Raw genomic sequence first — 25,359 nt, 5'->3', positions numbered from 1 at the left:
ACGGTGTGCGCACGGTGCGCGCACGGTGCGCGCTTATAGATATTTATATGCTTTTAAATGCTATTTTCTCAGGAACTACTGAACAGATTGACACTAGACCTGCAAAAGGCACTTCCCTGACCTGAGGACTACCTCTCTGCCAAATTTCAAGTAATTCTGTTCAGCCGTTCGGGCTGTACCTTCGACTAAAGGTCCTATGGAAAAATGCATGGGGAAAACGCGTTTTGGGACCCCCCTTTTTTGTCGGCCCCCGCTTGACGAATCACCCCGAGACTTTCAGGGTAGGAGCTGAACGGAGCGCCCCATTAGTTTTGAAAATTTCGCGAGGATTCGTCAACCGGCGCCAAAGTTATTCAAAATAGACCGCCAGGAGATAATATATGTTTTCATATATATTTTTTACTATTTCCAGGGTCCCGCACATGGGCGGATGACTTTGATGAGGATACCCCTGGAAGAGAACTAGGATTGCAGGTAACTAATTTATCCTATTATGACACTCATGGGAGTCCACTTAAACTTTGACTACAGGCCTGCCATTGCAGCCTGTGTGAGTTGGTGTTTGCACCTCTCAACAGATGTACGTTTCCTTATATCTGAGGTTACTGCACTTGAAACCTATCAGTCACCACTATGGAATGCTCTTCGGTCCTGAGGGCAGGGTGCTTGATTACAAGTCTGAGGGTTCCTCTGCATGAGAAGGACACCCCTTCAAATCCGTGAGTCGATTTTCCAGGCTTTGTAAATGCAATCAGTCATTTTTAGACATATAGTGGACACCATTCATTACGAGATGTCTACCTGTATAGTGGATGCACCACTCCCGGTCATGTTTGGTATCAAACATGTTGGAATCATACCCTAACACCGATTCCAGTGTTGGAAGCATAATCCCATGCACTGGGAGGTTCCTATGGGGACACCCCTGTACTCCCGGTACCAGCCTTTCAGGGTCTGCATGCAAGCTAGTGCCTCTGACGATCACAGACACCATTCTGCCCTCCTACTGCTGTGTTGAGCTCAAGCAGGGGAAAGTTAAACAATAGGTTTCCTGTCACACGGAGGTGTGACCGCCTCCCAGACAGGACTTAGTGTATTGGGCTGAGGTGGGGGCACTTGCCAGTGCCACCAGACAGCTTTGAAGGGCACATTTGGTGCCCTCCTTGCATACTCCAGTTTGAACCAGTCCAGGGAGACCTTGGCTCCCGCTCTGGTGTGAAACAATGAAGGACATGGGAGTATCCTCACCTCTGTGCAGCCCCTCCTCTGGGAGGGACCCGCGAGTTGTCCTAACCCTTTCCTTAGGGTATTTAAGGACTCCCCTGTGGGTAGTTCCTCAGATTCGTCGTGGGACAAGACTCAACCCTGAAACTACGTCAGTCTTTGATTGCCTGGACTCTTGGACTTTGTTGGACTTCGACTGAAACTGAGACATCACCAAGGAAAACTCCTTCTTCTCCTGGTCTCTCTGTTCTTCAAGTCTTCTTCATCCTCTGTGTCTGTGATTCTGCCAGGTTCTTCAACAGACCTGTGGGCATCAAGGACACCTGAAGAAATCTCCCTTGGAGTGAAGGAGTCACTCCCCTGCACCTGCAAGCACCGATATGAAGCTGACCGGTCTGCTGCTCCTGGAGTTTTACAGACTTACCGAGGCTCAGCAAAACAGGTGGGGGCTCTGCAACTCCTTCGAGGCCTGATCTGTCCTTACTGTAATTCTGAGGCCAGCATCCCTCGTAACAGCCGGGACCAAACCCTTGTGCTCCACATCGACTTACTGTTGCCAAGGCTTGTTGGCTCTACACTCCAGAGATCTTCGGGCTACAAGAAGCTACACCTTCCAGCATTGCTTTCCTGCAAGATCAGCGTCCTCACCACATCCTCTACACCGTGGGCCTTCATCTTTGGTGAGCTGCTCGAGGTCCTCTTGCGACTCCTGTGCCTATAGGCCTTTAGGTCCTCCTGAGGGTCTTCTCTTGCTACAGTGGACTTCCCTGCCTGCTCAGGCCCTGCTCTGACTCTCCTGCTGCTGGTGAGTCCCTTGGACCTTGCTGGTCCCAACGTTTTCCCCCTTTTTTTGTCTTCCACGCCAGTTGCCGCTACCAAGGCTTGTTGGTGCTCCCACTGGAGACCAGCCATCTAGTCACCGACATCCGACGTGGGAAAGAACTTCTCCAGAGGCATTTTGTTCCAAGTATTCCATTGTCGTTTGTTGCAGGTTGCGACGTCTCTTCCCCGTATGCATCTGGCTGCTCTGGTGTAGGTAACCTGGTTCCCGGGACATCAACGGGTGGGGTGGCTCTCCAAACTTTCATCCTCCAAGGCAATTCGTCGGGGCCCTCTGGGAAGGGTCCTTTTTCTTCACAACTGCAACATCGACTTCTCCATTGACTTCCATTTGGCATGCGGCTGTGTTTCCACTCTGCACACAGCCTCCGTGAGGTTCCTGGGTACTTACCTTGTTTCCCTGGCTCCTCTTGATCTTCTGGTCCATGTCCCATTTCTCCTTTGCAATTTACATTCCACTTTCTTGGTATATGGTTGGGAATCCCCCTGAGACAGCTGTATTTTGTGCTACTTCTCTAATTGCTTTAGAAGTATTCTTGTGTATTGTGATGATACTTCCAGGTAGGCGATATACCAGTGTGATAGTGTGTTGTAATAAATATACTTATTTTTGCTAAAAACTGTGCAATTTCTTTTCATCTAACTTACATTAAACTGGTAAAAACAAGCTGCGTAACACTCCTTCAAGATAAGCCTGAATGCTGGTCTCCACAGCAACCACTTTGAGAGCTTTCTATGGTTATCAAAGAGCACTAAAACCACCATAAGGGTTGCCTGGATTAGTGCAAGGTGCACCACTTGAATACGTGTGCACCATATACTCACTCAGCTTCCTACAATGCCCATCTGGAGGAACTGGAGATCAGAGGCCTCTGGTTTCCAGATAAGTAAGTATTATACTTCAACTTGCTTGAAGTGCAGGCACTTTGCCTATTCCTGAGAGCCTTCCTACCCTCCCTTCACGGCTGATCTATTCCAATGCTAATGGACAACACTACTGTGATGCAGTAAATGAACAAGCAGGAAGGTAAAGGGCCTCATCATCTGATATAGACTTCTAGCCGCAGACTCCTTACCTTAGAATATCACCAGGTGTCAGAATTGGTCTGGAAATTTTGTGAGCAGTATCCCTACTCACCAGTAGGTGACATCGTTTGACTCCACTTGGTGTTGTCCGCTCCGGCAGTGACATGTGTGGTGCCTATATAGGTGCCACCCCAAAAGCGCACTTCTCATCCAGGGGATACTCATCAATAGTCATAATCTATGAATAATCCCCGTCCACGTGCGGGATCCCGGAGCATATCGAAAATACATATATATACATATATAAATGCATATGTGAAAAACATATACATGCAGCCTAAAATGTTTCAAACATGGCAAAAATGCTGAATATTATACAGGTTTGCATTATAGTACCCCTAACCCATAAGGAAAAAAGGAAGCACTAAGCCAATTGTCACACAACAATGCTTTATTGCCATAAAGCAAACTTGTAATTGCAGGCATTTGCCTGTAGGCTGCAGTAGAGTATCAAGAAAACAAAGAAAACTGACACCTTGCTTTTAAGGCATTAGAGTAGGGGGACCGTGCCTTTAAGACCTGCAGGATACCCTTTGCTCCCATGATGCACCACAGGTGACAGTTAGGTCAGTTCTTTTTTCCGGCTCCTTCTATGAGGATCCTGGAGCTTGAGCTCTTCAGTTTTTTGACTGAAAGTTTTTGGGTTTTTTACTTCAGATTTTCTCAGAAAATTCGACATTTTCTAACTCCTGAAAGCTTATTCTGCTGGTTTTTTAGTATAATTCTAATTTTTTCCAGTCAAAATGCCTGCTTTATTCAGGAAATGCCCTTCCTGTGGCGATAAGATGGCACTGGCAGATCCATACTCTGTGTGTATTGTGTGTCTTCCACCTTCACACAACCCTGACCAGTGCCCCCACTGCCAGAAATTTTCCAGGCGCACTCTACGCGATAGAGAGCGCATAAAACTACATGCCCAGCTGGAGAAGGAAAGAAGCCGTCATGAAGGTGACCATACATCCTTCAAAACACCCTCTTCAGCCAAACCACATAAAAAACGGCGACATACCACCTCTCCTGATCCCAGGAAGACTAAGGTTCCAGGAGATTCGCCGTCGACGTCGAAGTCACCGTCTAAAAGACCCAGGTTTTCTTCTGCGTCAAGAGATAGAACACCATCTCGACGTCGAGATTCTCCGCCGCATACAAGTAAGTCGGCGTCGAGGCACGGCACTTCGGGATCGAAGGCTGTTAGTCCTATGAGATCCGGAAAGTCTCCGTCGACGTCGAGGCTTCGGTCGACGTCGAGACACTCCCTGCCGCCCCCGAGGGGGTCAGCGTCGAGAGATGCGACGAAGGACATCTCGCCGCAAGTGGGCCTGTCGAAGTCGAGAGCTTCGTCAAAGGCTCTTCATTCGACGTCAAGGAGATCGATCCCAACTCGACGTCATGGAAGGTCGACGTCGAAAGCACCGGACCGACGGCGATGATCGACGTCAAGATCACCAGCCCGACGGCGAAGGTCGACGCCGAGATCGCCAACCCGACGGCGAAGGTCGACATCGAGATCACCAGCCCGACGGCGAAGGTCGACGTCGAGGTCTCCGCAACGCCGTAGGCGATCGACGTTGAGACCACCGTCGAGAGCGGAACGGCGTTCCCATAGCCGATCGTCGCCGATGGTGACGCAGATTTCATCGACGTTGAGGCGTTCGACATCGATGGATAAAACTGCAGCGGCCACGGAGGAGATCCAGCGTGCAGTTGTGTACAGATCCAGATCATTATCGGGGGATCAATCATTGTCCCCAGGTCTACAGATCGTTCAGATTTCTCCGGAGAAATCACCTAAGGCGACTGAAAAGTTCGGTCTTTCACCTCGCTGGCTGGAGAATGTGGGTACAGGTGAATGCAGAAGTCCGGGCTCGGACTCTTCTTGCACGTATTCGCCCTCTAGAATCTCCCCGCGAAGAAGCAAGTCTCCTCCTGGTAGACCAAGGTCGCCTTCTGCATGCCGGTCACGTTCCAGAGATCGTTCCTCTCCTCACAGAAGGCCAAGATCATCTTCTAGACACAAATCAAGGTCCAGGGCTCATCACAGTGACCGTCCCCACAAGAGGCGACGCACAAGATCACCCACATGGTCTTCCTCCACGAGGTCCGGGACTATTCTCCGACCTTCTCCTCCATGCCTCCATCGTGGGTGTCTCCCATCGATGACAACGCTACCTTTTCTGATGTCCTGGGTAGGGGTGCGCAAAAACTGAACATCACGTTGCACACCCCTGTTGTTCACACATCGATTATATTTGATACCTTACATCATCGAACAGCTCCCAGACCATTACTTCCTTTGGTGCCAGGACTGTTGGAGCCAGCTATGGCCACATTTCTCACTCCTGCTACGGTGGGCTCTGTGCCTTCAAGGATCGCCAAGAAGTATAAGACTCCAGCCGAGGATCCCTTATTCCTAAGAGCGGATCCTCCAGCGGACTCAGTTATTGTGGCGGCTGCCATGTGGTCGCACTCTGCGTCTGTTTCATCTTCTGTCTATGGCATGACAATGTGCAACATATCTGCTTCAAACATGAAGGTTGCGAGTGCTTCAGCCCTTCTAGGGCGTTATGATCGTTCACTTTGGGATTCACTCTCCAGGTTCGCTGAAAAGCTCCCTAGGGAAGACAGACAGGATTTCAACGAAATTCTCCTTGAGGGTGGGCTAGTAACCAATCAGATCATAAGTTCAGCTGCGGATGCTTCAGACCTCGCCGCTCATGGTTACTCCCATGGCGTGTGTTCTCGACGATCAGCCTGGCTGCGACTGACAGGCCTCAAGCCTGATGCGCAGAAGAAAATTTTAAACTTACTTTTTAACGGATCATCCTTGTTCAGTGCTCACGCCGATGACGAAATGAACAAAATGAAAGCAGAGATGGACACCGTCAAGGCTGTTGGGCTGGAGAAGCGCAAGGAATATCGTAAGCGCTTTCGTCAGGGCAACAAACGTTCCTCTCATCAGAGGGTTCAAATCCCTCAATGGTCCTATCAGAACCAGCAGAGACCCCAATTCCAACAAAGGGGTCGTGGCAGAGGAAGAGGGAACGCCAAACAGCAACAGTCCACCACGAAGCAGCCTCCCAAACAGTGATGTCTCACTTCCTCCGCGCCCGTTTGCCACTCCGGTAGGAAGAAATATCAGTTTTCACCTGGAAGAGTGGGAAGCCATTACAAGAGACAAATGGGTACTGAATATTGTACAGCATGGTTACTTGCTGAGGTTCAAATCTCCCCCTCCGCAAGTACCCCCACAGTTGCAGCACCTTCCTCAAATTCAAAATCAGCTTGTATTATTTATTATTATTATTATTTAAGAAGCTTATAAAGCGCCCGGCTACCCCCAAAGGGGGTGTCCCGGCGCTGTGGACTGCATACTTAGAAAGAGAGGCAATTTAAGGAATGGTAAACAACCAGGTTTTCAATTTATTACGAAAAAGAGACTCTGAAGGAAGAAATCTAAGATGAAGTGGTAGGCTGTTCCAAAGTTTAGCCGTCCTTACGGTGAATGTTCTACCGCCCATTCTAGAGCGGCGAAAGCGAGGAACAATAAGAAGGCGTAGGTTGTTTGACCTCAAAGATCTGGTCGATTGGGAAAGCACAAGTCTCTTTCTCAAATAGACCGGGCCTGACCCGTTGAGGGCCCGAAAAGCAAGAGTCGCCATCTTGAACTGAATGCGACGGGAAATGGGCAGCCAGTGAAGCTTCTTACAGTAGGATGCAACCGACGGACGGTAAGGGATATTACCTATCAGCCTCGCTTGAAGACGTTCAATTTGGTACAAGGGGGCACCGGCGTAGAGACTGTTGGCGTAATCCAGATGTGACGTAATCAGGGCATGGATGACAGTTCTACGAGCATCCAAAGGAAGATAAGGAAAGATCTTTCTAATCATGCGCAGTTTCCCGAAGCAGGCTGCCGTGACCTTATTAATTTGAGCTTTACAGGAAAGAGCGTTGTCGAATTGGAAGCCCAGGTTACGAGCTGTTTGGACAGGAGTGGGAGGGGGGTTAAGCACAGTCGGCCACCACAAAGTGGCAGAAGGAATGGTTTTCTGATTAAAAAATAAGACCTCCGTCTTATCAGTGTTGAGTCTGAGATGATTAGAATTCATCCAGGAACATAAATTGCCAAGACAATGGCGAAAACTGGCGAATCTGGAGTCAGAGTGATCTCTAAAGGAAAACATAAGCTGTGTGTCATCAGCGTAAGAGATCACTCCGATCCCCCAGGACTCCACCACCTCAGCCAGGGGGGCAAGATACACATTAAAAAATAAAGGGCTAAGCGCAGAGCCCTGAGGCACACCACATAGGAGGGGTTTACCCTCTGATTCGTATGGTTTGAGAAGAACCTTCTGAGTTCATCCAGTAAGAAAGGAGGCAATCCAAGATAGAGCGGCGCCACCCAATCCAATCTGTCTCAGACGATCCAATAGGATTTCGTGGGACACCGTATCAAAAGCGGCGGATAGGTCGAGGAGGACCAACATGGCCTCCTCGCCCCTATCCACACACTCCCGGATCGTCTCAGAGACCTCTAATAGAGCGGTCTCGGTACTAAAACCAGTTCTAAATCCTGACTGTGAGTCATGAAGCAGTGAGTTGGCTTCTAAATAGTCTGCCAATTGTAACTGCACAGCCTTTTCCAAGATTTTCGCCGGTTTGGGGCGGAGAGAGATGGGGCGATAATTGCAAAATTGCGCCGGGTCCGCATCCACTTTCTTCAGAATGGGAACTAACAAGGCCTCCTTCCAAACAGTCGGGAACTGGCCCGTGCGCAATGAAGTATTCCAAATAGAGAGAAATGGTCTGACCAACAAGGGGGCCAGGTTGCCCATGACTTTGGCAGGGACCAGGTCTAAAGGGGAACCAGACTTACACTGGGTGAGCAGAATAAGTGCAGACTCAGTAGTAAGCTCTTTAAAAGCCATCAATGATGATCTCTCAGAGTCCCTGGCACCGGGGATATGGGAGGTCAGCACAGTAGGAAAAGAAGACGTGGAATTTTGCGGCATCGTAACGGGGGGTTTAACAAAGTCCTTTACAATCTTGAAGAGAGTTTTAGAAAAGTTATCTGCATTCTTAATTTGTAGAGCAAAGAAGTCTCTCATCGTAGATTTTTTTAATTTAGAAAAGTTTTTTAAAGCAGACTTATAGACAGTTTTAGCCTCTGGATCATAGGTTAGCCGCCATTTACGTTCTAATTTCTTGCAGCGACTCTTTTCCTCACGAAGGGCAGGGGAGAACCACGGGGCAGAAGGTCGAGATCTAGCGGAAGTAATAAGTTGAATAGGTGCGATGGCATCTGTGAGAAGTTGGCCTGATGTATGATGTCACTAGTTATAGTGTACACCTTATATCAGTCCAAATACCCTTATGGTGATTGGTTGTAAAGTCAACCTTATAGACCAGCTATCCTAGTGGTAGCATGGACAAGAGCAGTCTTAGGCTAAACTCTGAATGGCATGTGAAGCCAGCTGTGATACCATATATAATCCCTTGAATACCAAATGAAAGGACACCACAACAGATATATATATAAAATAAAGTGTATTTATTCTAAGCAAACCCTCAGCACTCTTTATGAGATTAGAGGTAAGTACAACACAGTCTTATTTATGCATACATTAAGTCACACAGGTAAGTAATACAGTTAGGCCCTAGGGGCCACGCAAACCATATACTAAGTAAGTGGTATAAGAACCACTGTCACGGAAATAGAATAGGCCTGGGCCTAGGGAATCGCTGGGGCTACACTAAACTAGCGTTAGTTAGGAAGTGGGAGGCCCACGGGATTCGTGTGCAGAGTGGAAACACTCACGCGTAATGCGTAAAAGTCAATAGCAATAGTACAGTTTAGGAAACGGTAGATTTAGGACACTTCCGGAGTAGCTAGGAAGTTGAGACTTGAAAACTAGACACTAGGATAGTCACTATCCTGATGAGCACCGGAGTACCCAAGTTACCTAGCCCACAGGCTGCGGGTGCATAGGGGTGAAGATGCGTCGTTTTCGTCGTCGACTCCTATGGATGCCTGAAGAAAGATGCTGACAGGCAGTCAGTGAAGAGTGTCCGGTGGATCCCAAGGCTGGGATCAAGAAGAGAAGAAACCTGCAAGCAGAAGGGACAGAGTCAAGGTCACTAGCCAGTGACCACGTGGAACCAGGAAGGAACCAGGCGATGTCGTGAAGACTTGCAGGTGAAGGTGAAGCTTGTCGCTGCAGCCAGGAGGACCAGGAAGCGTCGAGGACGACCAGGACCAGGAGGCGAGCTGTCCCACGAAGGCTCTTGCTGTCGGCGGCGTCGAAGTTGGACTAGGACTCACCAAGCCTTGGCAAGCGGAACCCACGAAGAACGAAGGACTTGCTTCTGGTGCAGACCAGGAAGGTCTGGGGTGCTTCTTCTTTGCAGAGAAGCGGGAGCCAGTCTGGAGGAGCCAAACCAGCGCAGAAGATTTCAGGGTGCATCGTCACAGAGGCCACTAGCCAGCGGGCAAGCAACCGGACAGACGCGGCAAGCAGGAAAATGCTGAAGGGCCCCACGCAGGACTCGTGGAGTGTGGGGGGCTGATCTTCGGTGCAGATGGTGCTTGGGGTTGGGGCTTCTCAATCCCCGGTGCACAACTTCGAGGGTACCTCAGAAGCTGCGCTGTAAGTTACTAGCCACTTTTTCCAGGTAGCCGGTCCCACGTCGCTCGTCGCCTCCACGGATCTCAGCTCTGCTGCAGATGTGGATGAGGGTCGGAGAAGTCTGGAAGTCAAGGCTCTGGTCGGGCTCTGCAGTCGGTTCCTCGTAGAACGGTCGCAAAGCAAAGGGTAGTCTCTTGATGGTGCCTGTTTGCACAGGGTAGCCACTCCTTGGCTACAAGGGAGATTCTTCAGTCTTCTTCTTTCGTCGAATGTCGAAGGTCCAGAGTTTCTGTTCAGTTTTGCAGGTTCAGGATAATCTAAAGTCTTGAGGCCCAACTCACACTCTTATACCAATCTGGGGGGCTGGGATACCTGCTAGGTCACGCCTTATGGGTGGGACCTGGGAGGGGGTGGTTACACCCACTTCCCTTTGTCCAGTTTCGCGCCAGAGCTGGGGCTGGAGTGCCCCAGCGCCGGTTTGAACTGGACTATGCAAGGAACACCTTGTGTGCCCCAGGCATGTCTCATTCCTTTCAGCCCACCCTGCCCCAATACACTAAAGGCTGTCTGGGGAGGTGCTAGCACCTCCCCAAGCAGGAAACCTATTGTCCAGGCCTCCCTGGCTGGGATCACTCCCAGCTGCAGGAGGTCAGACTTGTGTCGTGGCAGCAGCATCCATTTTGTGATGCTGAGGCTTTGGTCAGAGGCTAACAGTTGAAGTATGATTTTAACATGTCTTTCCCTCTAGAAGGGGGGAATAATATTCTCATGTCCAGAATTGGCATGGGGGTATTATTCCACAGTGTTAGACACCTTACACGACATGTTTTGATAAAGCCAAACCATAGTTACCATAACCGTCTAAGATTATAAGGCACTTTAAGAGTATATGGTAGGCTATATCATAGAACAGCTATAAGGACAAGGTTCCGAAAGCTGCAGACAGGCTCAGCTCATGCTAGAGCACCATCTCACATGTTACCAAGCACTCTGCCTCCAGGATTGTCAAGGCCTGCCATAGGAGTGACTGATAGGTACACATGTGTCTATATGTAAGTTAGGTATAGGAATACTACACCTAAGCAAGGGGTGATTACACGACCTTGCCCCAGCTGAGTGATCAGCCAGTTGTGTCAAAATGGAAGGCCAGGCCAGGGGTGGCATAATACATGCTGCAGCCCCTGGTAGGCCTAGGGTACACCTATGCCCTGGGTACCTAGGGTACACTGTACAGGGGCCAATAAGGTGATCCTATCCAAATGGGTTATGCACCTAAAGTACATAGTATTAATTTAGAGAGAGAACAGCAGGGCTGTGGGTCTGATTAGCAGGCCCACAGCCACATCTAAGTCGAAAACCAGTAAAGCAAAAGCAAAAAGTGGGGGTGAACATAGAAAGCAGACCCTACTCTCCTACACAACCCCCCCCCCAAACTTAGGGACATTAAACTAACCTTGACCAGTTGAGTCTTCATGTTCTAAGTGGAAATATCTGGAGAGTCCATCTGCATTGGCATGGTCAGTCCCAGGTCTATGTTCCACTGTGAAGTCCATCCCCTGTAGGGAAATGGACCACCTAAGAAGTTTGGGATTTTCACCCTTCATCTGATTTAGGCACAAGAGGGGCTTATGGTCTGTCTGAATCTTGAAGTGAGTGCCAAACAAGTATGGCCTCAGCTTCTTCAGGGCCCAAACCACAGCAAAGGCCTCCCTCTCAATAGCTGACCAACGTTTCTCTCTAGGGGTCAGCCTTCTACTTATAAAAGCAATGGGCTGGTCTTGACCATCTACATTCAGTTGTGAAAGAACAGCTCCCACACCTAACTCAGAAGCATCTGTCTGGACAATGAACTCTTTGGAGTAGTCTGGACTTTTCAGAATAGGTGCACTGCACATGGCCTGCTTCAGGTCATCAAATGCTTTTTGACAGCTTACTGTCCACTGAACTTTCTTTGGCATCTTCTTGGAGGTCAAGTCATTAAGTGGTGTCACTATGGACCCATAGTTCTTAACAAACTTTCTGTAGTACCCAGTCAGGCCCAAGAAAGCTCTGACCTGAGTCTGGGTAGTTGGAGGAGCCCAGTCCTTTATGGTCTGGATCTTGCTCTCCAGTGGTTGAACCTGACCCCCACCAACTAGGTGGCCCAGGTATACAACCTTGCTCTGCCCTATCTGGCAATTAGTGGCCTTGATAGTGAGGCCTGCCTTTTGCAGGGCCTCTAAAACATTCCTCAGGTGGACCAGGTGATCCTCCCAGGTGGAGCTAAAGACAGCAATATCATCAAGATAAGCTGCACAATAATCATCCAACCCAGTAAGGACTTGATTCACCAGCCTTTGGAAAGTGGCAGGTGCATTCTTCAAACCAAAGGGCATTACCACAAATTGATAATGTCCTCCTGGGGTCGAGAAAGCAGTTTTGGCCTTTGCACTCTCAGCTAGTCTGATTTGCCAGTAGCCTGCTGTTAGGTCAAATGTGCTCAAAAACTTAGCAGCTGCCAGTCTGTCAATGAGCTCATCTGCCCTAGGTATTGGGTGGGCATCTGTCCTAGTGACAGCATTGAGACCTCTGTAATCCACGCAAAACCTCATCTCTCTCTTACCATCTTGGGTGTGAGGTTTTGGCACAAGGACTACAGGACTAGCCCAAGGGCTCTCTGAAGGTTCAATGACTCCCAGCTCCAACATCTTTTGTACCTCAACTTTTATGCAGTCCCTGACATGGTCAGGTTGCCTGTAGATTTTACTCTTCACAGGCAGACTGTCACCAGTGTCCACCTCATGGGTGCACCAGTTTGTCTGACTTGGGGTCAGAGAGAACATATGTCTGTAGGATTGCAGAACTTGTCTGCAGTCCTGTTGCTGATGGACAGTGAGGCTGTCAGAAAAGACCACACCATCAACTGAGCCATCATCAGGGTTCTGAGTCAACAGGTCTGGGAGAGGGTCACTCTCTTCCTCCTGCCCCTCATCTGTAGCCATGAGTAGCCCCATGTCTGCCCTGTCAACATATGCCTTCAATCTGTTGACATGAAGCACCCTGTGGGGGCTTCTGGGAGTCCCAAGGTCCACCAAGTAGGTGACTTCTCCCTTTTTCTCAACAATAATGTGGGGTCCAGACCATTTGTCTTGGAGTGCTGCTGGGGCCACTGGCTCCAACACCCACACTTTCTGTCCTGGCTGGTAAACAGTCAGTACAGCCTTTTGGTCATGCCAAGCTTTTTGGAGTTCTTGGCTTGCCTCAAGGTTTTTAGAAGCCTTCTTCATATACTCTGCCATCCTGGAGCGGAGACCAAGTACATAATCCACTATGTCTAGTTTGGGTTGTCTGAGAGGTCTCTCCCATCCTTCCTTCACCAAACACAGGGGTCCTCTTACAGGATGCCCAAACAAAAGCTCAAAAGGGCTGTAGCCAACCCCCTTTTGTGGGACCTCTCTGTAAGCAAACAGAAGGCAGGGTAAAAGGATGTCCCATCTTCGCCTAAGCTTGTCTGGTAATCCTTTTATCATTCCCTTTAGGGTCTTGTTGAATCTCTCAACAAGCCCATTGCACTGTGGGTGATAGACCTCCTTTGGAAAGCCCACTCTGGAGAATACTCCAAGCAGGGCCCTTGCCACAACAGGAGCTGTTGTGGTCCTCAGGGGAATTGCTTCTGGGTACCTGGTGGCATGGTCCACTATCACCAGTATGAATCTGTGCCCAGATGCTGTTTGTGGGTCCATTGGTCCTACAATATCTATGCCCACTCTTTCAAAGGGGACCCCCACCACAGGTAGTGGTATGAGGGGGGCCTTTGTGGTGCCACCTGATTTGCCACTGGCTTGGCAGGTGACACAGGAGCGACACAACTCCTTAGTATCTTCTGACATATGGGGCCAGTGAAAGTGAGGGACAAGCCTGTCCCAAGTCTTGTTCTGGCCTAAATGTCCTGCAAGGGGAATATCATGGGCCAAGGTTAGAAGGAAGCCTCTGAACTTCAGTGGTATGACCAACCTCCTGGATGCACCAGGCTTGGGGTCTCTAGCCTCTGAATACAATAGCCCTTCATCCCAATACACTCTATGGGTACCTTGAGCATTCCCTGCAGCCTCAGCAGCAGCCAGCTGTCTGAGGGGTTCAAGAGAGGGGCAGTCTAATTGAGCCTGCCTCAGATCTGCCCTTGAAGGTCCCCCTGTCCCAAGAAACTCAACCTGATCAGGTTCAAGTTCTTCTAGGACAGTTCCTTCAGGGCTCTCAGAATCATCCTCCTGGGAGGGCTGATCCACCACCTGAGGCAGGGGGGAAGGCACAGCCTTAACCCTACTGCTCTTTCTCTTGGGTTGTGACTGGTCCATAGTTTCAGGATCCAGCACTTGTTCAGTGTTGCACTTTTTGGCCTGTGACCTGGTCACAGCAAGGACATGTGCATCTATCCCCAGCATTTCTGCATGGGTCCTATACTCCACTACAGACCAAACTGAAGTTTCAAGATCATTGCCCAGTAAACACTCTACAGGAAGGTCTGAACTAACAACAACTTTCTTGAGGCCAGTTACCCCTCCCCAGGAGAAGGTAACAATAGCCACACTATGGGAGGTAGTGGCATTGCTAGCGTTGGTCACTAGGTAATTCTCACCTAGTATGATCTGTCCAGGGTCCACAAAAGCAGGTGTCACCATTGTGACACTAGCTCCAGTGTCCCTGTAGGCCTGAGCCATTCTTTGGTTGATAAAAGGTGTCTGTCTGTACTTGCCCAGGTTACTGGGGCCTACAGTAGAGGACAAAGCTAAGTCCCCATCACAGATCAGAACAGCCTGAGTAGGTACTCTGACTAGGCCAGAATCCTCCTCAGTTCCCAGGGTTAACCCTACTACACCCTTTTGCTGGGAACCACCACTTACAGCTGAACTAGGGGGTACAGTTGCCTTAGGGGCAATGGTGGCTGGGGGCTTATCCTTTTTGGTGCACTCACTAAACCAATGTGAGTTGGACTTACAATAGTTGCACCATGGTTTCTTTTGGCCATCTTTCTTCTTATCCTTTTTGGAACCACCCTCCCCCTGAGCCTTTTGGGGGCCTGGTGAAGACTTCTGGTCTTTTTGTTTCTGCTCATTACCCTTCTGGTCTGCCTTTTTCTGATCACCGCCCTGGTTCTGGTTTTTCTGCTTAACTCTAGTCCTGACCCATCTATCTGCCTTCTTTCCCAATTCTTGGGGAGAAGTCAGATCAGAATCAATCAGGTGTTGATGCAATAGCTGGTTTTGACAGTTGTTAAGTATTTGCTCTCTCATGATCAAATTATACAATCCTGTATAGTCCTTAACCTTACTTCCCATTAGCCAGCCTTCCAGAGCCTTAGTGGCACAATCTACAAAGTCAGTCCAGTCCTGAGTCTGTGTCTTCTGGGTATCCCTGAACAACAACCTGTATTGTTCAGTGGTTAGGCCAAACCCATCAATCAGAGCACTCTTCAGGACAGTGTAATTATCTGCATCCTCATCACTAACTGTGAGGAGCTTGTCTCTTCCTTTCTCAGAGAAGGAGAGCCACAAGAAAGCTGCCCACTGACTTTGGGGTACCTGCTGTACTTTGCAAGCTCTCTCCAAAGCAGTTATCCATTTGTGGATGTCATCCCCACACTTGTAGGGAGGGACAATCTTGCTCAGGTTTCTATTGTCATAGTGCCTGTCTCTATCTCTAGGAATGTTGCTGCCACCAGTGGGTTCTAACCCACTTAACTTTTGTTCTCTAGCCAGAGCAAGCTTCTCTTTGGCAAGGGCAAGTTCTTCCCTCTGAATCCTCAGATTAGCCTCCCTCATTCTGGCTGCATGCTCCTTTCTCTCAGGTGAAGTCATTCCCCTGTGAGAGGAAGCATTAGAGATGCTAGAGACATGGGAGTGGATGGATTCCCTTGAAGGGGATCTGTCCCTCCTGTTTCTCTCTGTAAGCCTACTTGTGGGTCTTTATGGGGGGACCCCATGCAAACTCCCATGTAAACTTAGGTTAGCCTGGCTAAGTCTTCCTACTTGGCTCTGGCTGTCTACCTCTCCATCTGAAGCCCCATCTGACTCCTCTGTGGTGGGTAGACCCTCCTCTGTGCCTAGGGCACCTGCCTGAGATGCCCTATGAGCATCATACTCCTCTAGGAGTTGTCTTAACTGAAGGAGGGTAGGGTTTGCACCCTGTTTTATTCCTCTGGAGGTACACAAGTGTCTCATCTCCTGGAATGTTAAGGTATCATATCTAGAGGGGATCTTTTGCAGACCTGATCCTCCTGAGAGAGCATCTACTTGATCTACTCTCAGAGACATGATCTAGTGAGGGTGTGGTGTGTGCACCTACCTACACTAGTTGTATCTACTAAACCTCTCTAGTAGTTGTAGTCAGGGTGTGTTACTCCCTTCAACCTACAACTACAAAGTCCAGTAGGACTTAAGTATAATAATCTGTGTTATATGTACCTAGACAATATCTGTGTGATCTTTCAATTTAGTATCTCAAGATTACAATGGTATTACAACAGCAAGCTCAGATCCCAACCGCTGCTCACCAATGTGAGAAGTTGGCCTGATGTATGATGTCACTAGTTATAGTGTACACCTTATATCAGTCCAAATACCCTTATGGTGATTGGTTGTAAAGTCAACCTTATAGACCAGCTATCCTAGTGGTAGCATGGACAAGAGCAGTCTTAGGCTAAACTCTGAATGGCATGTGAAGCCAGCTGTGATACCATATATAATCCCTTGAATACCAAATGAAAGGACACCACAACAGATATATATATAAAATAAAGTGTATTTATTCTAAGCAAACCCTCAGCACTCTTTATGAGATTAGAGGTAAGTACAACACAGTCTTATTTATGCATACATTAAGTCACACAGGTAAGTAATACAGTTAGGCCCTAGGGGCCACGCAAACCATATACTAAGTAAGTGGTATAAGAACCACTGTCACGGAAATAGAATAGGCCTGGGCCTAGGGAATCGCTGGGGCTACACTACACTAGCGTTAGTTAGGAAGTGGGAGGCCCACGGGATTCGTGTGCAGAGTGGAAACACTCACGCGTAATGCGTAAAAGTCAATAGCAATAGTACAGTTTAGGAAACGGTAGATTTAGGACACTTCCGGAGTAGCTAGGAAGTTGAGACTTGAAAACTAGACACTAGGATAGTCACTATCCTGATGAGCACTGGAGTACCCAAGTTACCTAGCCCACAGGCTGCGGGTGCATAGGGGTGAAGATGCGTCGTTTTCGTCGTCGACTCCTATGGATGCCTGAAGAAAGATGCTGACAGGCAGTCAGTGAAGAGTGTCCGGTGGATCCCAAGGCTGGGATCAAGAAGAGAAGAAACCTGCAAGCAGAAGGGACAGAGTCAAGGTCACTAGCCAGTGACCACGTGGAACCAGGAAGGAACCAGGCGATGTCGTGAAGACTTGCAGGTGAAGGTGAAGCTTGTCGCTGCAGCCAGGAGGACCAGGAAGCGTCGAGGACGACCAGGACCAGGAGGCGAGCTGTCCCACGAAGGCTCTTGCTGTCGGCGGCGTCGAAGTTGGACTAGGACTCACCAAGCCTTGGCAAGCGGAACCCACGAAGAACGAAGGACTTGCTTCTGGTGCAGACCAGGAAGGTCTGGGGTGCTTCTTCTTTGCAGAGAAGCGGGAGCCAGTCTGGAGGAGCCAAACCAGCGCAGAAGATTTCAGGGTGCGTCGTCACAGAGGCCACTAGCCAGCGGGCAAGCAACCGGACAGACGCGGCAAGCAGGAAAATGCTGAAGGGCCCCACGCAGGACTCGTGGAGTGTGGGGGGCTGATCTTCGGTGCAGATGGTGCTTGGGGTTGGGGCTTCTCAATCCCCGGTGCACAACTTCGAGGGTACCTCAGAAGCTGCGCTGTAAGTTACTAGCCACTTTTTCCAGGTAGCCGGTCCCACGTCGCTCGTCGCCTCCACGGATCTCAGCTCTGCTGCAGATGTGGATGAGGGTCGGAGAAGTCTGGAAGTCAAGGCTCTGGTCGGGCTCTGCAGTCGGTTCCTCGTAGAACGGTCGCAAAGCAAAGGGTAGTCTCTTGATGGTGCCTGTTTGCACAGGGTAGCCACTCCTTGGCTACAAGGGAGATTCTTCAGTCTTCTTCTTTCGTCGAATGTCGAAGGTCCAGAGTTTCTGTTCAGTTTTGCAGGTTCAGGATAATCTAAAGTCTTGAGGCCCAACTCCCACTCTTATACCAATCTGGGGGGCTGGGATACCTGCTAGGTCACGCCTTATGGGTGGGACCTGGGAGGGGGTGGTTACACCCACTTCCCTTTGTCCAGTTTCGCGCCAGAGCTGGGGCTGGAGTGCCCCAGCGCCGGTTTGAACTGGACTATGCAAGGAACACCTTGTGTGCCCCAGGCATGTCTCATTCCTTTCAGCCCACCCTGCCCCAATACACTAAAGGCTGTCTGGGGAGGTGCTAGCACCTCCCCAAGCAGGAAACCTATTGTCCAGGCCTCCCTGGCTGGGATCACTCCCAGCTGCAGGAGGTCAGACTTGTGTCGTGGCAGCAGCATCCATTTTGTGATGCTGAGGCTTTGGTCAGAGGCTAACAGTTGAAGTATGATTTTAACATGTCTTTCCCTCTAGAAGGGGGGAATAATATTCTCATGTCCAGAATTGGCATGGGGGTATTATTCCACAGTGTTAGACACCTTACACGACATGTTTTGATAAAGCCAAACCATAGTTACCATAACCGTCTAAGATTATAAGGCACTTTAAGAGTATATGGTAGGCTATATCATAGAACAGCTATAAGGACAAGGTTCCGAAAGCTGCAGACAGGCTCAGCTCATGCTAGAGCACCATCTCACATGTTACCAAGCACTCTGCCTCCAGGATTGTCAAGGCCTGCCATAGGAGTGACTGATAGGTACACATGTGTCTATATGTAAGTTAGGTATAGGAATACTACACCTAAGCAAGGGGTGATTACACGACCTTGCCCCAGCTGAGTGATCAGCCAGTTGTGTCAAAATGGAAGGCCAGGCCAGGGGTGGCATAATACATGCTGCAGCCCCTGGTAGGCCTAGGGTACACCTATGCCCTGGGTACCTAGGGTACACTGTACAGGGGCCAATAAGGTGATCCTATCCAAATGGGTTATGCACCTAAAGTACATAGTATTAATTTAGAGAGAGAACAGCAGGGCTGTGGGTCTGATTAGCAGGCCCACAGCCACATCTAAGTCGAAAACCAGTAAAGCAAAAGCAAAAAGTGGGGGTGAACATAGAAAGCAGACCCTACTCTCCTACAGCATCGATGGCAAGCAATAGAGCAGAATTGAACTGAGCCAGGCTAACCTCAACATCTTTAGACAGGAAGTCAGGTTGAAATGAGAAAAAGGGATCTAAGGCGGTACAGGTAACTTTATGCCATTTTCTCCCATACTCCCTGCCAGGCGCCACCGGACCAGGTGCCGAGGGAAGAATGAGATCAAAAGGGAGAAAGTAGTGGTCTGACCAGGTGAGAGGGAGGGAGGGATGGACTGTAATACCAGGGTGGTTGGAAAAAATAAGATCAAGAGTATGGCCCGCTACGTGCGTCGGGCCCTGAACTAATTGGGTCAGGTTTAAGCCCTGCAAGGTGTCTAATAGTTGAGTAGCCTGAGAGCAGGAGGAATTATCAACATGTAGGTTGAAATCACCAAGCACTATAAAGTGTGGGTGTTTAAGAGAAAGATCCGCTATCTGGTGTATCAGTGGCGTAAGGGAGGGGGCTGAAGCGTTGGGGGGATTATACACTAAAATACCAGCCAAAATAACCGCAGCCGAATCTGAAATGGTGAAGTACATGGCTTCAATCAGCCCAGTATTCGTAAGTTTACTGATAGTCAGACGGAGATGGGATTTCAATATAATAGCAAGACCACCTCCAGTTTTACCACCTTCTCGATTAATGCCCATTAAGAGAGCTTTTACTGGACGAAGTAGCTACGCTCCGCTCCAAGAACGCCATAGAGGAAGTACCACCTCTCCAAAGAAATCAGGGAGTATACTCCCGCTATTTTCTAGTTCAAAAGCGAGGAGTAACCAAAGAGTACAGACCCATCCTCGACCTGCGTCTTCTAAACAGATTTATCAAGAAGGAAAAGTTCAGAATGCTAGCCCTGCATCAAAACTTCCCGCACCTTCACCAGGGAGACTGGATGTGTGCCATCGACCTGCAGGACGTCTATTTTCACATTCCTGTCTCAGTGAAACATCAAAAATTCCTCAGGTTTCAGATCTTTCATCAGCACTACCAGTACCGAGTTCTGCCGTTCGGCCTCAAATCCGCACCATGGACATTCTCCAAGTGTATGGCGGTGGTGGCTGCCTTCCTCCGCAAGCGGAAGATCTTCGTCTATACCTATCTAGACGACTGGCTCCTGAAGAGTTCCACACCTGTACTACTCCAGAGCCATCTCTCGTACTGCCTCAATCTACTGCAGTCATTGGGATTACAAGTCAACTACAAAAAGTCGGTCCTCAATCCCACTCAGCGGATACACTATCTGGGCGCCTCTCTGGACTCCGCAGAGGCAAGCATGTGTCCTTCAGAGGAGAGGTTATCATCCATGCTTCAGAAATGCCACACTCTTCTCGACACTGCATTTCCCGCAGCCAGGCAAGTGTCTTCACTACTGGGGTCGATGGCTTTGTGCATTTACATTGTTCCCAATGCACGCCTTCACAAGCGGCCTCTACAACAAGCACTCGAAGATCAATGGTCGCAGAGGTCAGGTCGCTGGGAAGATCTTGTCTCTCTCCACCAAGCTGCCAGGGACTCCATTAGATGGTGGATGAAACGCGCTCATCTGCTGCAAGGAGTTCCTTTCCATCAGACGCCTCCAACACGGACAGTGGTCACGGATGCCTCAATGCAGGGCTGGGGTGCTCATATGGGCCAGCTTCAAGTACAAGTTCTGTGGTCCAATATAGAAAGAAGTTATCACATAATCTTCTTGGAGCTACGAGCAGTCCATCTGGCTCTCAAATCCCTGTATCCGTCTCTTCAAACCAGCCACATTCAGATTCAGACAGACAACACAACAACTATGTTCTATCTGAACAAGCAAGGAGGCACCAAGTCACGAGTCCTGTCTCTGGAAGCTCAGTCCATTTGGCGGTGGCTGCTGGCGAGAGGCCTTTCAATCATCGCAGTCCACCTGCCAGGAACCCTGAACGTGCAGGCAGACGGCCTCAGCAGATACTTCGTAGAAGCGCACGACTGGGTGCTCAACGAAGCGTCGCCCAGGAGATCTTCTGGCAGTGGGGAGTACCGGACATCGACCTGTTCGCAGACGCGGCAAACAAAAAATGCCCCGTCTTCGCCTCCAGGTTTCCCCAACAGGGATCACGGGGGAACACACTTTTGATCAGCTGGTCGCAGACATTGCTTTACGGTTTTCCTCCTCTACCTCTCATCCCAGCGGCCATACAGATTTTCTACAGGACCAGAACAAGGATGATCCTGATAGCTCTGGAGTGGCCACGCCAATGGTGGTATCCGGATCTCCTCCAACTGTCAGAGGTGCCACACCGGAGGTTGCCTTGTCTCCCGAACTGATTGACGAAGAACCAGGGGAGAGTGTTCCACCCCAACCTCCCCTCCCTCCGCCTGACTGCATGGCTCCTGAAGTCATCCAGTTCGGACATTTAGATCTTCCGGCTGACTGTATGAACATTCTTCGGGAAGCAAAAAGGCCCTCCACTAGAAAGTCCTATGCCTTCAAGTGGAAGAGGTTTTACATTTGGTGTAGAGATAACGCTCTTGATCCGATCCAGGGTCAAGAACAAGTTATTCTCCCCTACTTACTGCACTTGGCAAAGTCTGGTTTAAAGTACACCTCTATCAGAGTCCACTTAGCTGCTATCACAGCTTATAGAAAGTCTCCTACCCAGGCCTCATTCTTCCAACTGCCGGTAGTCAAAGATTCCCTTAAAGGGCTTAAGAAAGTGTTCACACCAGTGAGGTCCCCTTCTCCTCCCTGGGAGCTCACCATCGTTCTCTCCAAATTAATGGGTGCTCCTTTCGAGCCTATCCATAAGGCGTCCTTGCAGCATCTGACCTGGAAGGCCGCTTTCTTAGTAGCCATCACTTCTGCCCACATGGTAAGTGAGATTCAGGCCCTGTGCTGCAAGGAACCTTACACTGTTTTCCACGCCAATAGGGTGGTACTACGTACTCATCCGAGCTTCCTGCCCAAGGTGGTCTCGGATTTTCACATTAATCAAGTTATCACGCTGCCCACTTTCTTTCCTCAGCCAACCACTCCCCCGCAGAGAGCCTTACATTCTCTAGACCTCCGGAGGGTATTGAAATTTTACCTTGCTAAAACCCTTTCACTTAGAAAGTCTGATAGGCTCTTTGTCAATTACGGTCCAACAAATACCGGGCTGGCTGCTTCCAAAAGGTCTATTTCTAGATGTATTGTTTCCTGCATAGCCTTGTCTTATCAACTGGCCCACAAGGTTCTACAGGTCAGACCAAGAGCACACTCTACTAGAGGGAAAGCTTCTACTGTAGCTCTCCTTCGCAACGTTCCTATATCTGAAATTTGCAAAGCAGCTACATGGCGCACTATACATACCTTTACACGTCATTATTGCCTAGATTCAGACGCACAGGCCGGTGGCCAGGTGGGGCAGGCCTCTTTGAGGAATTTATTTGCATAACTGCTATTCGAATGTGATTTTACTTCATGTTCTAGATGCTTTATTGCTCGTCTGTGAAACTTTGGGTATGGGCTTGCTACTCTATTCATAGATTATGACTATTGATGAGTATCCCCTGGATAAGAAGGATTAGTTACTTACCTGTAATCCTAGTTCTCATCCAGGGGTATACTCATCAAAGTCATAAGCGAACCACCCACCTCCCCGGACGAGCATTCTCTTCAAGTTATTGGTTATTGATTGCAGATCTACTCAGGTGCGTGTGCACCGTCAAAAAGAACTGACCTAACTGTCACTTGTGGTGCATCATGGGAGCAATGGGTCTCCTGCAGGTCTTAACGGCACGGTCCCCCTACTCTAATGCCTTAAAGGCAAGGTGTCAGTTTTCTTTGTTTTCTTGATACTCTACTGCAGCCTACAGGCAAATGCCTGCAATTACAAGTTTGCTTTATGGCAATAAAGCATTCTTGTGTGACAATTGGCTTAGTGCTTCCTTTTTTCCTTATGGGTTAGGGGTACTATAATCCAAACCTGTGTAATTTTCAGCATTTTTGCCATGTTTGAAACATTTTAGGCTGCATGTATAAGTTTTTCACATAAGCATATATATATGTATATATATGTATTTTCTATATGCTCTGGTATCCCGCACGTGGGTGAGGATTATTCATAGATTATGACTTTGATGAGTATACCCCTGGATGAGAACTAGGATTACAGGTAAGTAACTAATCCTTACGTTAGATCTTCTCCAGATCTGTGCTGACTGACGCAGAAAGAAAATAACTATTACCAGTTACTTTTTGACTGAACTTTTGGCAAAGATTTTTTGAGAGATCGTCTCCTGGTGAGGAAGCAATGTCTACGAGGAAGACTGTCTTTAGGACCTGTGGCGCCTGTCACTGGCAAATGTTGGTGATGAACCCACGCCTCATATACCTCTGGTGTCTTGAGCATAAACATGACTCCAAGTTCTGCATCGATTGTGGACCCAAGCGCCTTGAGGGAGCCATCCCTCAATCTTCTTGTGACGCCACAATGGTCTCGATCCTGGTCGAGAGCATGGTCCTGGGATCAGTCACGGAGCCATCGATCTTTGTCGAAGTTGTTCGCATGTTCGGGTAAGTCCCACAAAAAGAAGAACAAGGAGTCAAAGAGGTCTTTTACTTCACCCCATCCATACAAGTCATTTGGTGCGGCGAAGGGAACATCAGTATTTAAGGCCTAGTTCCGTGGTTGAGCTTGCGCCTGGGCCGTCTCTGCACCTCCCTGAGGTTCCTGGAGCCGTACTGACCCCCACTCAACTCCGTGAGTGAAATAAGACAATGCACTTCATATTTGGGCAGCCTGTCCCCCCTGGTGTTCCTTTGGGCCTGGTGAGGTCAGGAGAGCTCCACAGGTTTTCTGCCAGCAGGTTCAGGCCCTTTGGATCAATAGATGGATCCAGAATGATCCCGGTCGATTCATCTCGACCTTCTTGGTACCGGTATCTCAGCCAACGTCCCTGGCGCCACTTTCATATCGCCGACTCAGACACGTAGCCAGTTGGGCATCGTCTGATGCCAACTCCGATCCCGACTGGAGCTATTTTCTCCAGAAGGAGCTTAAGTCCTATACCTATGGGCTAGGACATGGGGAATATTGGGAGGGGCTTCTAGACCCTTATGAATAAAAGCCTCTAGGTCCAAATGAGAATAACTGGTGGGAGGATTTGGCAGATGCCAATGGACTGGACAACTCCCCAAATAATGCCTTGGTCTCTCCTACTACTGTTGCTACACAGGAGGAAACCTTATTTGCAATGGTGGTGAGGAGGGCGGCTGAGTTCCTGGACCTTATGCTACACTCTGTGGCTGTTAATATGAATGTCTTGACAGATGTGCTTCACCTAGGAGTCACCCCATCTGAACTGCTTCTCTTGTTTAACAAAGCCAGCCCTCACGGCCCTCCTACACGCGACCTGGTCCAAGCCCTGCACAGACATTCCTGTGAATAGGACAATAGCCCGCTGCTGGCGCCATGCCCCAGGGGACCCCAGCTTCCTCACCAACACCACAACCCGGGAGAGCTTGGTGGTCCAAGCCTTCACTGCCAAACTAAATCCTGATGCATTTCTACCACTTCACCAGATAGGGAAGCCAAGAGGCTGGATACCCTAGGAAAGAAAAAAAATTATTCCGCAAGCCTGGCACTATGGTTGGTGAACACCACATGCCTTTTGGGCCCATACTCCTATTCACTCTGGGCTTCGGTTGCGCAGGTGCTGCCTGTGGTCTCAGAGGAGGCCGAAGCCATATTCTTCCAAGCTCTTGCTAATGGGAGGAACATAGCTAAGGTTGCCATACGGTGTGGACTGGATACGACCGACTCACTAGGCAGATCAGTTTAATTGTGGGTGGCCCTTAGGTACCAAGCCCAGTTGAGATCCACTGGTTTTTCAGAGAATGTCCAGGCCTCCCTCATGAAAATCCTCTTTGATGGCTCCTGTCTCTTTGGAGTCACAGCAGTCTCAGTCCTGGATCGCTTCATGGACAGCAGAGCTGCGAACAGGTCTGAGAACGTGGTACCCACAGACCCCATGAGCCAGGTAGCCAGAGGTCAGAGCATTCCACCACTCCTTCAGCAGCCGCGGCTCCCCAACCTCTTTAGTTTACCTTACGCGCATCATGGGCAGTCAGTGGAAGGCAGGATACGTCACCACCTGCACCACTGAAGGTCAAGAGCATCAGACCGCTGGGTTCTCCAGATTGTCCAAAGAAGCTACTTCCTCCCCTTTGTGACAATCACTCCACCCATGCCACTCACTTGCTACAAGCTGACAGAGGATCACATCTCCTTACTCCACCAGGAAATGGCAGCTCTCTTGACCAAGGGAGCCATAGAGAGGGTGCTGGCATCAGAAGTAGG

Source organism: Triturus cristatus, chromosome 7 (assembly GCF_964204655.1).
Source record: "Triturus cristatus chromosome 7, aTriCri1.1, whole genome shotgun sequence".
Classification (NCBI taxonomy): domain Eukaryota; kingdom Metazoa; phylum Chordata; class Amphibia; order Caudata; family Salamandridae; genus Triturus; species Triturus cristatus.
Note: the sequence above shows the minus strand (reverse complement) of the source record.